The 18,679-nt window shown below is 36.7% G+C and overlaps 1 protein-coding gene across 1 annotated transcript in view; it reads left to right on the forward strand.

Moving 5' to 3' along the window:
- Positions 1–18,679, forward strand: part of ITPR2 (inositol 1,4,5-trisphosphate receptor type 2) — a 545,841-nt gene that overhangs the window by 410,790 nt on the left and 116,372 nt on the right. The window lies entirely within an intron of this gene.

The raw sequence follows: 18,679 nt of genomic DNA on the forward strand, positions 1-18,679 counted from the left end.
TTTCATGCTTTTTCAAGTCAGTGATTATTCAGACAAAGATAACAACTCACCAAGGGTTCTTGTTTTCATTGTCAACTCTAGATTTATCCACAGGTGCTCTGTCCTTGACCTTCAATAGCAGCTTTGGCTTAATAAAATTCCATTGGCTTTATTGCTAAGAATAATAACTAAGATTTAAATAAACACTTTAAGATTTGCAAAGTAATTTACATACCCAGCATCCTGTGATCTAGGTGCTATTATTGTCCCCATCTTACGGATGAGGAAAATGAAGCCCAGGGAGGTTAAATGACTTGTCCAGAGTAAGCATCTGAGGTGATAATTGAACCCAGGTCTTCCTGACTCCAAGTCCAGTGGTCTATTCTGCCACCCAGGAGCCAAAAAAGAGAGGAAAAGAAAAGCTCCAAAAATACAGCATGGTTGAAATTCTGTCTTGCTGATACTAAGTGGAGTTTAACTAAAATGGGCATATTCTTGCAATCCTGTATGATCCATTAATATGATTAATTATTTTATCCAGAGAGCCAAGTGAATAGAGGGTCTAAGATCTCATAGATTCTGACTACTAGCTATGGAGTCATTGGATTTCCTATTTTTCCTTTTTTGACTTCTTATGTGTTTTATTTGCTTTTCATGTAGAGAAAGGATGTAGTAGTAAAAACAGTACTTAAGAGAGGTAGCGTGACCTTGGGCAAGTCACTTATCATTTTGGTACTCCAGATACCTATCAGCCTGTATGTCATGGAGCAGGTAGCAATCCAAATTAGAAGAGGGAGTTTCATCATCTAGAGTTCTCTATACTAGCGAAATCACAGGTTTAGGTGGGGGGCGGAGTCAAGATGGCCGTGTGAAAACAGCGTCTTACCGGAGCTCTCTCACAAGTTCTGTCAGATTCCTATAAAAAAGTGAATCTGAGCGAGGTAGAAACCGTGAGGAGTCTGAGTGAGGCAAATTTAGAAGCCAGGAGAGTCTGAAAGACTGACCAGATGAATCTGTAGGCTGGGAGAGCGCTCGGCGTGCTCCAGACAGCACCAAAGCGGAAGCAGTTGTAGAAACCAACTTTTGAGACAGGCTGAGAGAAAGCTGGGCACCCAAAACTGACGGGCCTCCCAACACAGGAAGGCAGTCTGTGGAAGTGAGGAGAGGCAGCAGCGCAACACCTTTGGCCACGAGACATCAACCCCTGAGGCTTGCAGCCCAAAGGTATGAAATGCAGTCTTCTTGAACTTCTGGGAGCCACAATGGCCAGGTAAACAACTCTAATCCCTCCCGCCCTGACCCAGAGAATTTCTCGGGAAAAAACACTGGAATAGAGGAGACAGAAGTGGGGCTTCAATGGCTGAGCAGTGGGAGTTCCTGAGTACCAGAGGGGCAGAGCCAGCAGGGGTCAACACCAGGAGCCCAGACTTACCCTTGCACCACCAGGGGAAGAGGCAGACACCAGCAGAAACAACAAACAGCTGAGACCATTGCTGAAGAGCAACAGTGCTGGAGAGCAGCCCCAGGGGAAGAGGGGACTTCAGGCAGCCAGACCCGTCCCCCACACCTCAGGAAACTGAAGGCTATAATACACAAAACCAGTAACTAGATTCACAATCCCCAGAATAAGAAACCTGGGACAGAGAACCCTGAGCCCCAAAAGCAGAAATTCGTTGTAAAGCCAGGAAAAGGCTAACCTACATGAAGAAGAACACAAAAAAACTCAGGACCATTGATTCTTTTTATGGAGACAGGTATGATCAAAATACCAATTTGGAAGAGGATACCATTGACACTATACCCACATCTGATACCTCAAAAGGGAATGTGAACTGGTTGTAAGCCCAAAAAGCATTACTGGAAGAGCTAAAGGAGGATTTTAAAAACCAAATTAGGGAGGTAAAAGAAAAAATGGAAAAAATAGACAAAGAAAACACTAATGAAATCAAGTCCTTAAAAAATAAGATTGGTGAAATGGCTATGGAGATTCAGAATCTAAATAGAGAAAATGACACCCTGAGAGGTAAAATCAACCAATTGGAAAAGGAGACTCAAAAGCAAAATGAAGACAACAACTCATTAAAAATTAGAATTGAGCAAGTGGAAGCTAATGACTCTATGAGGCATCAAGAAGTAGTCAAACAAAATGTAAAGAATGAAAAAATAGAAAAAAATGTGAAATATCTGATTGGAAAAATAACTGACCTGGAAAATAGATCCAGGAGAGACAACTTAAGAATTGTTGGTCTACCGGAAATCCACGATGAAAAAAAGAGGCTTGACAGTATCTTCGAAGAAATTATCAAAGGTAACTTCCCAGAGATCCTAGAACCAGAGGGTAAAATAGTCATTGAAAGAATCCACCAATCACCCCCTGAAAGAGATCCCAAATTGAAAACACCAAGAAATATTATAACCAAATTTTAGAATTAGAAAGTCAAGGAGAAAATACTGCAAGCAGCCAAAAAGAAGGAATTCAAATTTCATGGAACTACAGTCAGGATCATGCAAGATCTTTCAGCTTCTACATTAAATGACAGGAGAAATTGGAATATGATATTGCAAAGGGCAAAGGAGCTGGGACTACAACCAAGGATCAACCAAGGATCAATTAAGCATAATTTTTCAGGCAAGGAGATGGCCATTCAACAAAATAAGGGAATTCTAGACCTTTCTGATGAAAAGGCCAGAACTCAATGAAAAATTTGATCTTCAAATACAAAACTCAAGAGAGACATAAAAGGGTAAACAGGGGGAAAACCCCTCCACAAACCTTATTAATCAATAAGGGCAAATTATTTACATCTTTATATAGGATTATATCATCTTATGTATGTTTTATATATGTATATATATATATGTGTGTGTGTGTGTGTGTGTGTGTGTGTGTGTGTGTGTAATGTCAATCTTGAGAATAGTACAGCTATTATGACAATTGAAAGGGATACATGTAGACTGTGAATGTGTGTATAAAATAACTGATATAAGGATAAAAAACATAATTAAGAGATGTAAAGGGAGGGTTCTGGGAGAAGAGGTAAGGAGGTAGTAGAAAAGGGCAAATTACCTGAAATGAAGAGGCACAAAAACACATTATAGTAGAGGGAAAGAAGGGAGGGAGAAGAGCAGTATTTGAGCTTTACTGTCATCGGATCTGGTTCAAGAAGGGAATAACATACCCTGATAAGTATAGAAATCTAACTTGTCCTACAGGCAGTAGGAGGGAAAGGGGGAAAAACAGGAGGGGGGTGGTCAGAAGGGAGGGAAGGAGTAGCAAGTGGAAAATGGTAAGATAAGGGAGGGGAATCAAGAGGGAGGGTAAACTGAGGAAGACAGTGGTCAAAACAAAACTTTGCTGGGGAGTGGAAGGGGGAAGGGAGAAATAAAAGCATAAACAGGGGGGAAATAGGATGGAGAGAAAGACACAGAAATCATAACTGTGAATGTGAATGGGATGTACTGTCCCATAAAACGGAAGCAGATAGCAGAATGGATTAAAAACCATAATCCTACAACATGCTGTTTACACGAAACACATTTGAAATGGAGATACACGCAGGGTAAAGGTAAAAGGTTGGAGTAAAATATATTGCGCTTCAGTTAAAGTAATAAAAAGCAGGTGTAGCAATCCTAATCTCAGACAAAGCAAAAGTAAAGATAGATTTAATTAAAAGAGATAAGGAAGGACACTACATCTTGCTAAAAGGCACCATAAACAATGAAGCAATATCATTGTTTAACATATATGCACCAATGGCATGCAAATTCTTAGAGGAGAGGTTAAGGGAGTAACAGGAAGAAATAGACAGCAAAACTATAATAATGGGAGACCTCAACTTCCCCCTCACCCAACTTGATAAACCTAACCTCAAAATAAATAAGAAAGCAGTTAAGGAGGTAAACAGAATTTTAGAAAAGGCAGACATGATACACCTCTGGAGAAAATTGAATGGGGATAAAAGGGAGTATACTTTCTTCTCAGTGGTACATGGCACATACTCAAAAATTGACCATGTACTAGGGCATAAAAACCTCACAATCCAGTGCAGAAAGGCAGAAGTAGTCAAAGCATACTTTTCAGATCACAATGCAATAAAAATTATTTGTAATAACGAACCATGGAAAAATAAGGTAAAAATTAATTGGAAACTAAATAATCTAATTCTAATTATAATAATATAATTAATAATGTGTGGGCCAAAGAAGAAATCAGAGAAACAATTAATAACTTCGTTCAAGAGAATGACAATAATGAGACAACATAAGAAAACTTATGGGATGCAACAAAAGCAGTTCTTAGGGGAAGTTTTATATCTCTAAATGCTTACATGAATAAAATAGAGAAAACGGAGATCAATGAATTGGGCATGCAACTGAAAAAGCTAGAAAAAGAGCAAATTGAAAATCCACAATTAAATACCAAATTAGAAATACTGAAAATCAAAGGAGAGATTAATGAAATTGAAACCAAGAAAAGTATTGAATTAATAAATAAAACAAAGAGCTGGTTTTATGAAAAAGCCAATAAAATTGATAAACCTTTGGTCAATTTGATTTAAAAAAAGAAGAAAATCAAATTACCAGTATCAAAAATGAAAAGGATGAATTTACCTCTAATGAAGAGGAAATTAAAACAATGATTAGGAATTATTTTGCCCAATTGTATGCCCATAAATTTGACAACCTTAGGGATATGGACGAATATCTACAAAAACATAAATTGCCCAGGTTGACAGATATAACCCCATCTAAATAACCCCACCTCAGAAAAAGAAATTGAGCAAGCCATCAATGAACTCCCTAGGAAAAAATCTCCAGGGCCAGATGGTTTTACATGTGAATTTTATCAAACATTTAAAGAACAATTAATTCTTATACTTTGTAGACTATTTGGGAAAATAGGTGAAGAAGGAGTCCTACCAAATTCTTTTTATGACACCAAACCAGGTAGAGTCAAAACAGAGAACAAAAATTATAGACTAATTTCCCAAATTAATATTGATAAAAATTTTTAAATAAAATGTTAGCAAAAAGATTGCAGCAACTTATCACAAGAATAATACACTATGACCAGGTAGGATTTATTCCAGGAATGCAAAACTGGTTCAGTATTAGGTAAACTATCAGTATAATTGACCATATCAACAACAAAACTAGCAGAAACCATATAATCATCTCAGTAGATGCAGAAAAAGCCTTTGGCAAAATACAACACCCATTCCTATTGAAAACACTAGAAAACATAGGAATAAATGGAGCCTTCCTAAAAATTATAAATAGCATCTACCTAAAACCATCAACAAGCATTATTTGTAATGGGGATAAGCTAGATGCATTCCCAATAAGATCAGGGGTGAAACAAAGATGTCCATTATCACCTCTACTATTCAATTTGGTACTAGAAACATTAGCTGTAGCAATAAGAGAAGAAAAAGAAATTGAAGGAATTAAAATAAGCAAAGAAGAAACTAAATTATCAGTTTTTGCAGATGATATGATGATTTCCTTAGAGAATCCTAGAGAATCAAGTAAAAAACTACTTGAAATAATAAACAACTTTAGCAAAGTTGCAGGATATAAAATGAACCCACATATATCCTCAGCATTTCTATACATTACTAACAAAGCCCAACAGCAAGAGATAGAAAGAGAAATTCCATTCAAAGTTAGTGTAGACACTATAAAATATTTGGGAGTCTATTTGCCAAGACAAACCCAGGGCCTATATGAACATAATTATGAAACGCTTTTCATGTGAATAAAATCAGATCTAAATACATAGAAAAATATCAGTTGCTTGTGGTTAGACCAAGCTAATATAATAAAAATGACAATTTTACCTCAATTAATTTATTTATTCATGCCATACCAATCAAACTCCCAAAAAATTATTTTACAGAGCTGGATAAAATAATAACAAAATTCATCTGGAAGAACAAGAGGTCTAGAATATCAAGGGTATTAATGAAAAGAAATGCTAGGGAAGGTAGCCTAGCCATACCGGATATTAAACTGTACTATAAAGCAGCAGTCATCAAAACTACCTGGTACTGGCTAAGAAACTGATTGGTAGATCAGTGGGATAGGATATGTACACGAGATGGAGAAGTCAATGACTATAGCAATGTACTCTTTGATAAACCCAAAGAATCCAGCTTCTGGGTTAAGAATTCACTATTTCACAAAAACTTGTGGGAAAATTGGAAAACAGTAGGGCAGAAACTGGGCATAGACCAATATCTTACAACATATATCAAAATAAATTTAAAATGGGTTCATGATTTAGGAATAAAGGCTGATACTATAAGCAAATTTGGGAGAGCAAAGAATAGTTTACCTATCAGATTTGTGGAAAACAAAAGAATTCCTGACACAACAAGAGATAGAGAGCATTACAAAGTGCAAAATGGATAATTTTGATTATGTTAAATTGAAATGTTTTTATATAAACAAAGCCAATGCAACAAAGATTAGGAGGGAAGCATAAAATTGGGAGAAAATCTTTACAACCAGTGTCTCTGATAAAGGGCTCATCTCTAATATATACAGGGAACTGAGCCAAATATATAGGAATACAAGTCATTCCCCAATTGAGAAATGGTCAAAGGATAGGCAGGCAGTTTTCAGAGGAAGAAATTAAAGATATCTATAGGCATATGAAAAAATGCTCGAAATCACTACTGATTAGAGAAATGCAAATCAAAACAACTCTCAGATTGGCTAAAATGACAAAACAGGAAAATGATAAATGCTGGAGAGGATGTGGGAAAATTGGAACATTGTTATATTGCTGGTGGAGTTGTGAGCAGATCTAGCCATTCTGGAGAGCAATTTGGAACTATGCCTGAAGGGCTATAAAAATGTTCATATCCTTTGACCCAGCAATACCACTTCTAGGGTTGTATCCCAAAGAGATCACACAAGTGGGAAAAGGACCATATGTACAAAAATATTTATAGCGCCTCTTTTTGTAGTAGCTAAGAATTGGAAATCAAGGGGATGCCCATCAATTGGGGATTGGCTGAACAAGTTGTGGTATATGAAGGTAATGGAATCCTATTGTGCTATAAGAAATGGAGATGATACGGACTTCATAACAACCTGGAAAAACCTACATGACATAATGCTGAGTGAGCAGAGCAGAACCAGGAGAACATTATACACAACCACAGATGTATGGATTCTGTGAGGACTCTCTTCTCAGCAACACAAGGTGGAAAGACAACTCCAAAGGACTCATGATGGAGAATGCTATCTACATCCAGAGAAAGAACTATGAAGTATGAGTGCAGATTGAGGCAGAATTTAACGCTCACCTTTTTTTCCCTTTTTTCTCTCTTTTGTTTTTGTTTTTGGGTTTTTTTTGGTTCTGTTTCTTCTTTCTCATGATGCATTCCATTGGTCATAATTCTTCACAACTTGACTAGTGTGTAAATAAGTTCAATGCGAAGTTATACGTAGAAGATATATCAGATTCCATGCTGTCTTGGGGAGGGAGTGGGGAGAGAGGGAACAAAATCTGGAACTGAAAATTATGTAGAACCGAATGTTGTAAACTAAAAATTAAAAAAAATTAAAAAAAAGAAATCACAGGTTTAATTAAAAAAAAAAAGAAATATTAGGTCAGGGTTCGAATTTTTATTCCCACATTTATAAGCCATGCAACAAGTCACTTAACCCCTCTGAGCCTCAGATTTCTCATCTATGAGATAATGATAATACTTTCACTACCTCCCTTGTAGAAGAAAGCAGTCTGTTAATGTGAAACTCTCATATAAATGGGAACTATTATAATTATTGTTCACCTGCCTTGCTTAATTTCTTTCCTTCTGAATGACCCCTTACTTGGGGGCAGTACTGAAAACCAGCCATAGTGTTGTAACAGGCTTTAGCACAATGCTTTGCTAGCCCAGAGTACCACCCAGAAAGAAAGCAAATTGCCTAATGTTCACACAGTGTTGTTATTTTAGTTATTAAACTAATGTCATGACCATGGTTTAATACCCTCTTGATTTATGTCTATTTTTCCATTACAAGAGCATTTTTTTGGTAATAAGGATATTGGGATAACAAAATAATTATTAAGTGATTTAAATAAGAACACCAAAGGTAATTTTTATGACTTTAATCCTTAACTCACCTCAAAATGACTAACAAGTAAATTGCTGTGTCCACCTAAAAATGAGAATTTTACAAATGGAAATCTACAAGTGACAAAGGACACTAAACATAGTTATTGTTGAATGCCTCTTAGCTGCAACATCTTGATTTCTCATATCTTTACTAATGGGGACTAAACTTGAAATATGCATTGAAATCCTAGTAATTAAGAAGGAAATTCAATAATTTGATGAGAGGAGGCTGGCTCAGATATTAAAATTGATCTGGTCATCTGTATTTGAATAAATCAGTAGAAATAGCAATTCAAAATCAGTAATTTAGTAGCCTGGATTTGTGTGTTTATATGTTATATAAATAAATAGAAAAATAAATGAATGAATGAGTGAATACATATACATACATGCACACCATACAACTCCTTGGGTCAAATCTGTGATTTTGTTGTTATTAGTGTTCCCAGTGAAGATGTTCCTTCTGCAAAGAAAGTTGATGCCAGTTCTGAATCTTAAAGTTTTAGAGAATTGCTTAAGGCATTGAGAGGTTGTACAGTATCACAGAGTCAGTATGTGCCATGGATAGAACTTGATCCCATGCCTTCCTGACTCTGTGATTAGCTCTTTACCCACCATCCCACTTGCCTAGAGGCAGATTGATATAGATACAGATGCAGATGCCTACCTAAAGAGGAAGAGTGAGGTAGCAGATAAAGAGTCAGGAAGATGTGACAAATCTCACATTTCTTCTCTGCCATTTATTGGCTGTTTGACCCTGGATAGTGACTTAACCTCTCAGTAACCCAGGCAACTCCTTAAGATTGTAAGTTGCTAGGGAAAGTTTTGCACTGGGAGCTTCCAAGATTTATGAAATCTGTCTGTGTGCATATTATGCAGGTATTACATATAGCATGTGGAAATATTTATCCATTTAATACTAATATATGTATATGTCAAAGATATAGTTACAATTTGCATGTATATATACACATACAAGTATCTATGCACATATTTGTGTATATATGTTATGCATATGTACACATATGTGTATGTATATATATATCAGCAAACATTTATTAAGAACTTACTATGTCCTAGCATTGTGCTGAGGATTAGAAATACCAATATGATTAGAAAGAATAAGAGTCTCTGCCCACAAGGAGCTTACATTCTAATGGGAGAAGACAACACATAGAAGAAAACTGAGAAGGGGAAAGGTAGTCAGTGGAGAGAAAGAGAAATTCATAGAGGAAGCCCTGAGTGCAGCCTGGAGAGGCATGAGATATGTCCTGGGAGTCCTCCCCAAATAGAAGTCTTAGGAAGAGTTAGGTAATACAGTGGATAGAGTGTTGGACCTGGAAACAGGAAGACCTGAGTTAAAATCTGGCCTCAGATACTTGAGATGTGTGTGACCCTGGGTCTTTAATCTTTGTCTGCCTCAGTTTCCTCAGCTGCAAAATGGGGATCATAAAAGTACCTACCTCACAGAGTTGTAAGAATCAAATGAGAAAATATATGTAAAGTACTTAGCCCAATGCCTGACATGTAGTAGGCACAATAAATATTCCTTTCTCTTTCCTTCCTATTCAATCAGGAGAGGCTGCAGGAGTAGAGAGTATTTTCAGTGTGGGGATTCCAGGGCTAAAGTGAAACTTGAGAATGAAGAGCAGAGGAATGGTAGAGAACCTCTGGAGTACAGCCTGGTGAAGAATGAAAGGAATTCCTGTTACTTTATTTGATTCAAAAGACATTGATTATATTCCTACTTTGTGCCCAGTCTATCTTTCATCTCATCAGTGAGGGTATTTGCTCCATTGACACAAATTGAAACCACCTGTGTTATCTCACCCTTTGCCCTTTTTGTCCACATCTGATAAGTAGTCCACAGAAGATCTACCCAGATTACCTCTTGAAAGCCTTTATCTAGTTCTTTGACTCTTTTGGGGGCATTCATTCTCCTTATATAACCAGTCTGCCTCTTTTTTTATCTTACATTTCCCAGAGAATTTTCCTTATACCAATATTTATATAAAGGTAAAATGCCTACTTATTCCCAGAAAATATCACTCTGTTGGGTCAACCATATAACTCTTTGGGTCAACCACAATTTTGATTCTTCAGAGTTTGAGATGCTGCCATGATTCATAATTTTACACCATCACTCTGAAAATGTTGTTTAAAATAATGTTGTTTTCTGCCCAGGAGAAGCTCGTGATTGCTGAATCCACTGTAGGGATAAGGATAGGGATAAGGGCATGATTTTGTTGGTATAGGGAGCTCAAGGTGAGGAAGTTGCAAGTTGGCAACTTCTCCCTGAATTATGGTTTTAAGGAGTTGCCTAGAGCAAAGGTACCAAACTGAAGGCTGACTGGGGTCAGTAAAACTCCTTAGTACTCCTGGAACTAGATTAAAATGTAATCAAGAAATGTTTAATGAAACGAAGTACAATATAACATAAATAGTATTAATTTGTGGTTTCCTAGGAGGGATCCATTTCTATTTTGAGTTTGACACCACTGGCCTATAATATTGACACTTATCCAGGGTCATTGAACTGGTGTCTCTGGGATTTGAACCTGTTTTCTGGCTTTGGGGCCAGTTTTATATCCACTGCACATGTGGTGCCAAACTCAAATAGAAATGGATCTCTGTGGGCTGCATATGGACTTTGGAAATCACAAATTAACATTATCTATGTTGTATTACAAAGCATGTATTGCCAGATGTCTTCTTAGTCATATTTTTTATAATATTATCTATAATTTTTTCTAATTATTTGATATTTCCCCTCTTTGAAATATCATGAAACTCATCAATGCTTTCAAAATTGCATCACCGTTAGCATGAATTTCTTCTAGTGTACTTAGCCTTTTATTGGTTTAATACCTTGAAAACTTTTTTTTTTTTGCTTCATATAGAAGCTTCAGCAAATGAGATATTAGAATCCATAATATACTGGATGTAGTCAGTGATTATGAAATTTGTTTAGCATAGAAAGACTATTCTATTTTTCATCTATTTGTCATCCTTCTTCCAGTTTCATCTATGAAGGCTCTTGGGGTGATCTAGAATAATTTGATCTAACAATATACTTTCTTAGTCTCATTTCCCCCTCTACTGCCTTACTGATTGTGATTTGATTTTACTCCTTCATAATGTTTAAGAAATTAGTTTGTACTCTAATCTGGCAATTCTCTTGGCTTATTGCCTTTAGGCATAATTCTTTCAACTCCCTTATTTGCCTCTTCAAAGAAAAGACATTCTTTCATTTACTTGAAACTTCCTTATGTCTTCTGATTTCATTTATAATGAGATCATCGTATTAATATGGTTCATATCTTCCATGCTAACTGGAGAACTTGGTCATTGGACAAAGATCTCAAAGTTATAGCAACAATATTTCAATTAATGTTTACAGACAGTATATTGGGAGAAATTTTGGTGATGTAAGAACACCATATTGATAAATTTTATTGTAATGAAAAGAAAATTATAATCTTAAAAAGTTGCTGGGGATGCTGAGAAGTTTAGTGCTTTGCCCAGGGTCACACAGGTAATGTGTCCTTACTTTGCCCCAGTTCTTCCTGGATCTGAGGCCAGATCTTTAATATTATGCTATGCTGCCTCTGTGGGAATAATATCTAAAAGATATAGAAAGGCAGTAAAATTTAATATCTTTGAGAACAAGGAGTATTTCATTTTTGTCTTTGTACCAACTAATGCCTAGCATGGCACCTGTCACATAGCAGGCTCTTAATGTATGGCTTACTGAATTGATAAGGTTTTTTGAGGGCAGTGCCTTCTCCTAAGTGAATAGAGCTCAGGACACGGGAGTCAGAACTGACTGTCCTGAGCTGTAGTCCTGCCTCAGACACTGACTTAGCTGTTCGACCCTGAGTAAGTCACTTAATCACTCAGTGTCTGTTTCCGCACTTGTAAAATGGGTATTATAAGTTAATGATAATCAGTTAACATATACAAAACTATTTGAAAACCTTAATGCAGGATATAAATGGTATTATTAATATTAATTTCTATGTTATCCTGATATTGCTCTCTCCTGGTTCTCCTCCTGCCTGTCTGACCATTCTTTCTCAGTCTCCTTTGTGGATCTTCACCCAGGTCATACCCCTTAACTGTAAGTGTCCTCCAAAGTTCTGTCCTGGGAACTGTTCCTTTTTCTCTCTTTGCTATCCCACTTGGTCATCTCATTATCTTCCATGGATTAGAAGAAGGGAATAGAGGAAAAATATTTATTAAGTGCCTACTGTGTGCAAGGTCCTGTTCTAAGAGCTTTACAAATATTATCTTATTTGATTTTTGCAACAACTCTGTGAGGTTGGTGCTATTATGACCCCCTTTTACAGTTGAGGAAACTGAGGCAGACAAAGGTTAAATGTCTTACCCACAGTTAAACAGCTAGTAAATGTCTTTAGCTATATCTGAAATCAGGTCTTTCTGCCTCCAGGCACAGCATCATATCCACTGTACCACCTAGCTGCCTTTATTAAATTATCATATCTATGTAGATGATTCTCAGATCTATTTATCTAGCCCTAACTTCTGTCCTGACCTCCATTCTCACATTTCTACTTGCCTATTGTACATATAAAACTGGATATCCCATAGGCATCTTAAATTCAACATGTCCAAAACAGAGCTTGTCTTTAATCTTAACCTTCCCTCTTCTGAACTTCCATTTTACTACCAAAGGTACTTCTATACTCCCAGGCTTCCTGGCTTGGAACCTAGGTGTGATTCCAGATTGCTCGCCCTTACCCTATGTCCAATTTGTTGCCAAGTCCCATCAATTCTACTTTTGTAAAGGTAGAATCCTTTTCTCCTCTGAAATAGCCATCACCCTAGTGCAGGCCCTCATCATCCCATACTGAATCTGTTCTGATAGCCTTATGCTTGGTCTACCTGCCCCAAGTGTCTCAGTACTCCAGTCTACCTTCCCCTCATCTGCCAAAGAATCATCCTAAAAGGTATAACTAAACATGTCACTCCCCTACTTCATATATTTCAGTGGATCCCCATTACCTCCAGGATCAAATATTAAAACCTAGCCTCTTCCCATCTACCCTTTTTACACTTTACTCCCATCTGTATACACTATTATCCATATGATAAACAATCTCTTGATTCCATACCTTTTTACAGGAAGATTTTCATTCCTGGAATGTTCTCCCTCTTTATCTTTGTCTCCTGCCTTTCTTGGTTATCTTTAAGTCTCAACTAAAATTCTACGTTCTTCAAGAAGCCTTGACTTGTCCCCTTCATCACTACTGCCTTCCCTCCAATTTATCTTGTATAAATATCTGTATACGTACATGCAAAGTTTTTTTTTTTCCATGTTGCTTCCCTTATGCAAATATGAGTCCCTAGTGTTTTTGCCTTTCTTTATATCTCCAGACTTTCACACAGTGGTTGGCACATAATAAAGTTTCAATTAATGTTCATTGATTTGGAATTTACTTATTTGTAATACAGATTATAATGATGATAAGAGTAGGATGACAAGATTTTCTAAGATTTAGAATTTTTCCATGAATGATATTTCCTCTTTTTAACATGTAGTATTGTATTCTTAGTTCAGTCCCTCATTACTGCTAAAATTGATTTTTTAAAACTTTTTGTTGGTTAGTCTTCCAGACCATGTCTTGAAGTGAGTGCCATTAATTCCAAGTACAGTTATTAGGGTCATTTTAAGTAATAGGGTTAGGTTTCATAGGATGCCTATCATTGAGTATCTTCATTAGCTGCTTGTCAGTTTTTAATTAGGGTTTAAATTGGATTTCTCACTCAGACCAATCTCCAGTGACATGCCATTTCTGTATTACTGTAACTTGCCAAATGGTTTCAACTTTGAATTCCAAAGAGTAGACTAATAATAGTGCTATTACTTTCTTTAAGTATTGCTGTTATTTACTTTTTACATAGTGTAGTATAAGAAAGGACACATGACAGTTTACAGGTGAAAAGTATGGCCGAGTCAAAGATTCCTCCCTTAGAAACTACATTTTTTTTCTTTAGTGTAAAAGGACTGTCTTTCTACCTGAAATATTCTATGTAGAAGTATACTCTTTAAAGTTTTAAACATTATATGATATCAGACATATATGCATGCCTTGATTGCTGAAAATTAGAGCTATTCATTGAATTAGGTACAGACTAGTTGGAAAATAGTAGCAATCAGTTTGCTACTCAATCTTCTGCTTTAAAATCCCCAAGGAACAAAGCTATTTTACACTTTATCTATAACACACCGATTTTATTTGTACCCTGGCTTGCAAAGTTGTGAGAAATGTTTGATTTCTCAGTGACAATTGAATTATTTCCATTAACTGATATTTGACCACAGTTCTCTGGCTTTTCCCCCTTTTCAAAAAGCTGGAAAGAAGGAAAAGGAGACTGACTTGGCCAGACTCACATATACAATAAGTAAAGCAAGTCATAAACAGATACCAAATAGGATGTGATGACACTGAATTTTATCAGGTGCTTAGCCCATTAAGCTAGGTTGATTTTTTTTAAAATACATGCATGGACATAAATATTGCAATGATTTTTGCCAACGCAGTATATTGCTGTAAGATAATGAGACTGATTTAAAAAAAAACAAACTGCAAGACAACATTCAGACTAATGTGGTCTTCATCAGCTTTAGGAGGCTATGAATATATTTTGAGACATTATGAAATAATGGATAGAGAGCCTGAGATACGAACAAACTTGGGTTCAGCTCTCACCCTGACGCATACTTACCATGAGCAATTCCCTTAACTTCTCAGGACTTCAGAAAACTAAGACTGTTACACAACAATGGCTAATCTGCATTGGTAGATGGTTTCCTCATTGGCAGTTCTCAGTGCTAATGAAATCACACATCACAAAAACAACAACAAACTAATGGATATTCCAATTACATTATTATTACTCAAAACATTTTTGAAATACATCTTTTGAAATTATCTTAAACACTTTTTGCACAAGTGAAGAGAACAGAACCTAGAGAAGGGCAAAGATAACTACAATAATAAAAATAAAAACACCAAGAAGCCGCTAAAGTTAGGCGAAATACAATGACCAGCCCTTGTTCTAAAGGACACATGAGGGAACACCCTTCCCTCCTCTTGCTAAAGAGGTGGCAGATTATGGGTACAAAATGTCACGTATGCTGTGAGACAGTCTGTTGTTAGTTGGTGTTACATAACTTATGTTTTCATAAGGCGAGGTTCTGGAGGGGTGAATAGTTGGGAAGTAACTGTGGTGTAAAAAACCCAAAGTCATCATGAACACTTAAAATAAAACCATGGGCTTAATCTTTTGAATATCTTTGGTAGTGCTTCTATTGAGAACCTCTTATTTACAAAACATAGTTCTAGGTGCTGGGAATAGAAAAGCAAAATAGAAAACAATCCCCTGCACTCAAGGAGTTTATGTTCTACTGGAGGGTGTAACATATTATAATTGAAGGAGGAAGAGAGCACTTAACAAATGGGATGGTCAGTCAGTAAAGGGATATGGTACCTGAGCTGAACCTTGAAAGACACTAGAGAATGTAGGAGTCTGAGGTGAGGGTGAAGCACATTCCGACAGGAGGTTATAGTGCCTGGGCAAAGGCACAGAGGCAGGAGATGACAACCAAGTTTCATGGTGAACGAGTAGATCAGTTTAGCTGGAGTGTAGAGCATATGAAAGGGGGAACTAGAAGCTGTAGCCAGCTGGGAAGGGCTTTAAACATTACCCTGAAGAGTCTGTGTTGTGTCCTAGAGAAGTAGTTATTAATATGGACTTGTTAACTTATTTAAAAATATTTTATCTATATTTCAATGCAATATATTTCAATAAATTTCCTTTGTAATCTTCTGTATTTTATGCACTTAAAGACATTATTTTGAGAAGGAGCCTGTAGGCTTTACCAGATTCCCAAAGGGGTCCATGATACCAAAAAAAGCTTAGAACCTCCATCCTAGAGGTAATAGGGAGCCGTTGAATGTTGTGAGTAATGGAGTGGCACTTTTCATTTGCATAACTCCATTTGTTTCTCTTGTACTTGTCTGCCCATTTGCACTATTTTCCTGATCCATTTTGTTAGCACTTTGTACAGTGTGCTCTACCTGATCAAATTTGGGGGAGGAAGAGAAAGTGGTGTTTGCCTAACATGCATAGTTGTGTTTCCTAGCTATCAGCTGCTTAGGCATCTATAGCTTTGTGACAATGTATGTGTGTAAAATGCATTATATGCAACTGAACATTACACATGATAGACATTCAACAAATGTGGTGATGTAGCAGTTCATGTAAAATATGTACTGTGTGCATATACATGTATATTTATACATGTATGTGTATATTGTATATATATCTATACATATATGCATGTATATACATATACATTTATACATGCACATACACTTAATGTGATACAGCAAATGATAATATCAAAAAAAGCTACAAAGTGGATATACACGTATAATATGTTTATGAGTATATAAATGGTCTGCCATGCTTTAGAGAGATGACTGGGGCAGTCATGTGGAGGATGCATTGGAGGATAGGAGAGATTGAAATATTTCAACAAAACAATTTAATCAAATTTAAGGGCATCCTTATTATTCTTTCATTCAACCATGATTCACATCCTTGTCTTTATCCTTAACTCTTTCCCCCTCACTTCCATATCCAGTCAATTGCTATACCCCTTTCTACTTACATAGACAACACCCTAGCTTAGGCCCTCATCAACATGTGGAATGTGGTAGACAGTCTCTTAATTGACCTGACACGTAGTCTCTCCTCTCTACAGTCTTCTTCCACATAGCCGCCATAGCCACCTTCTAAAAAGTGGTCATATACGCACAGATATGCATATGTATGTGTGTAGATCCTTCCCATTAGTTTTTTGGGGGGGTGGGGAGGATTATCCTGTCACATTGTTGACTCTCATTGAGCCTTCATGTATATATTTCACATGAACTATTGTATAGTTACATTTGTCTATCATCTTACATGCATAATACTCAATTGCATATATTGAATTATGCACCCACACATACATAGATACATGGGTAAGTGATAATTAGTAAATACAGCTGTATATGTTGGGCAAAGGCCATCTTCTATAACCTTACTACAACTAGAGTATTTAGTAGAGAAAACTGGCACATTGGGACAGAGACAGTATAAATGTATAGCAAGGAAAATAAGTAGGGCCACTCAAGTGGAAAATGTTCTTAAAAATGAACACTTTCCCATCTTCGTCAAGGTTAAATTCCCTGTATAGATTAATAGCAAGTGTATCTTGATGCTGTTGATCTAACCTGGTGACGTGCCTCTACTCTCTTAAGAGAAGTTATAATTGGGAAATGTTATTGGGTTTCACAACTAGAACACTGGCAGGTGGCTGTCAGGCAGCATCTAGTCCTTTTGGGTTTTCAGAACACTTCAGTTATGTTGTCTCCTTTGGTCTTCACAACAGCCCTGTGAGGTAGAGGCTGTGATTATCTCCATTTTACAGATAAGAAAACTGAAGCAGAGATTCCTTACTCAGGGTCGCACAGCTTAGTGAGTGTTTGAAGCAGGATTCAAACTCAGGTCTTCCTGACTCCAACTACTTGCCTCAAAACCAGAGACTTCCTCATCCCTTTTGAGAGGCTTGCCCCTCTTATCTGTTTGCATAGAGATATGTCTTTTTTTTTTTTTTTGGAATTCACTCATTTGGTTTTATGTGGGTCTCAGGGCCTCATCTTTATGCTTCTTGAAAGAGAAAAGAGGCATAGTAAGGAATCCTGTTTCTATTTATCTGTGGATGGTTAAAGGGAATCAGAGAGCTCTGTTGGTTTGTAATCTTAGGAGCTAGTTACACTCAGGAGGAGATCTTGCCTCTGAAAAGAGCTGGGCTCAGATTAGGATGGGTAACAAGGATTTTTTCTGATAGGCCAGCTCAGAATTATCCCATCTACTCCAGCACTGCTATACAAACAAACCAAATAAGTACCCTTACTTTTTTTCTTCTTCCAATGAACAGAAGTACGTTTGCATTAAGACAGAAGACTCATTTATATGAACTGGTTTGTTATCAAGACCTCGTTATTTCCGTGTTTCAAATGTGTGTGTTTTGTTCTACGTAAAAAGCGTGATATGATGAATTTGTTAGAACTGTAATTTTCATTTTTTCAGTCATCTTTCAATCATGTCTGACTCTTTGTGACCCCAGTTGGTTTTTTTCTTTTGTTTGTTTTGGCAATGATGCTGGAGTGGTTTGCCATTTCCTTCACCAGCTCTACAGAGGAGGAAACTGAGGCAAACAAGGTTAAGTGACTTGCCCAAGGACACATAGCTCATAGGTATCTGAGGCCAGATTTGAACTCAGGAAGATGAGTCTTCCTGACTTCAGGCCTGGCACTCTGTACCACCTAGCTGCCCCAACACAAACAACCACAAAAAGCATGATATGATGAGTTTGTTAGACTTGTAATTAGTTGATATAATTAATTGATATTAAACCTCGAGAATCATGTGGATACATGTACAAATTGGAAAGTTAGTTTACAAATATAACCTGAAAAATATGCTTCATT

This window comes from Trichosurus vulpecula, chromosome 5, assembly GCF_011100635.1.
Source record: "Trichosurus vulpecula isolate mTriVul1 chromosome 5, mTriVul1.pri, whole genome shotgun sequence".
NCBI classification, from domain to species: domain Eukaryota; kingdom Metazoa; phylum Chordata; class Mammalia; order Diprotodontia; family Phalangeridae; genus Trichosurus; species Trichosurus vulpecula.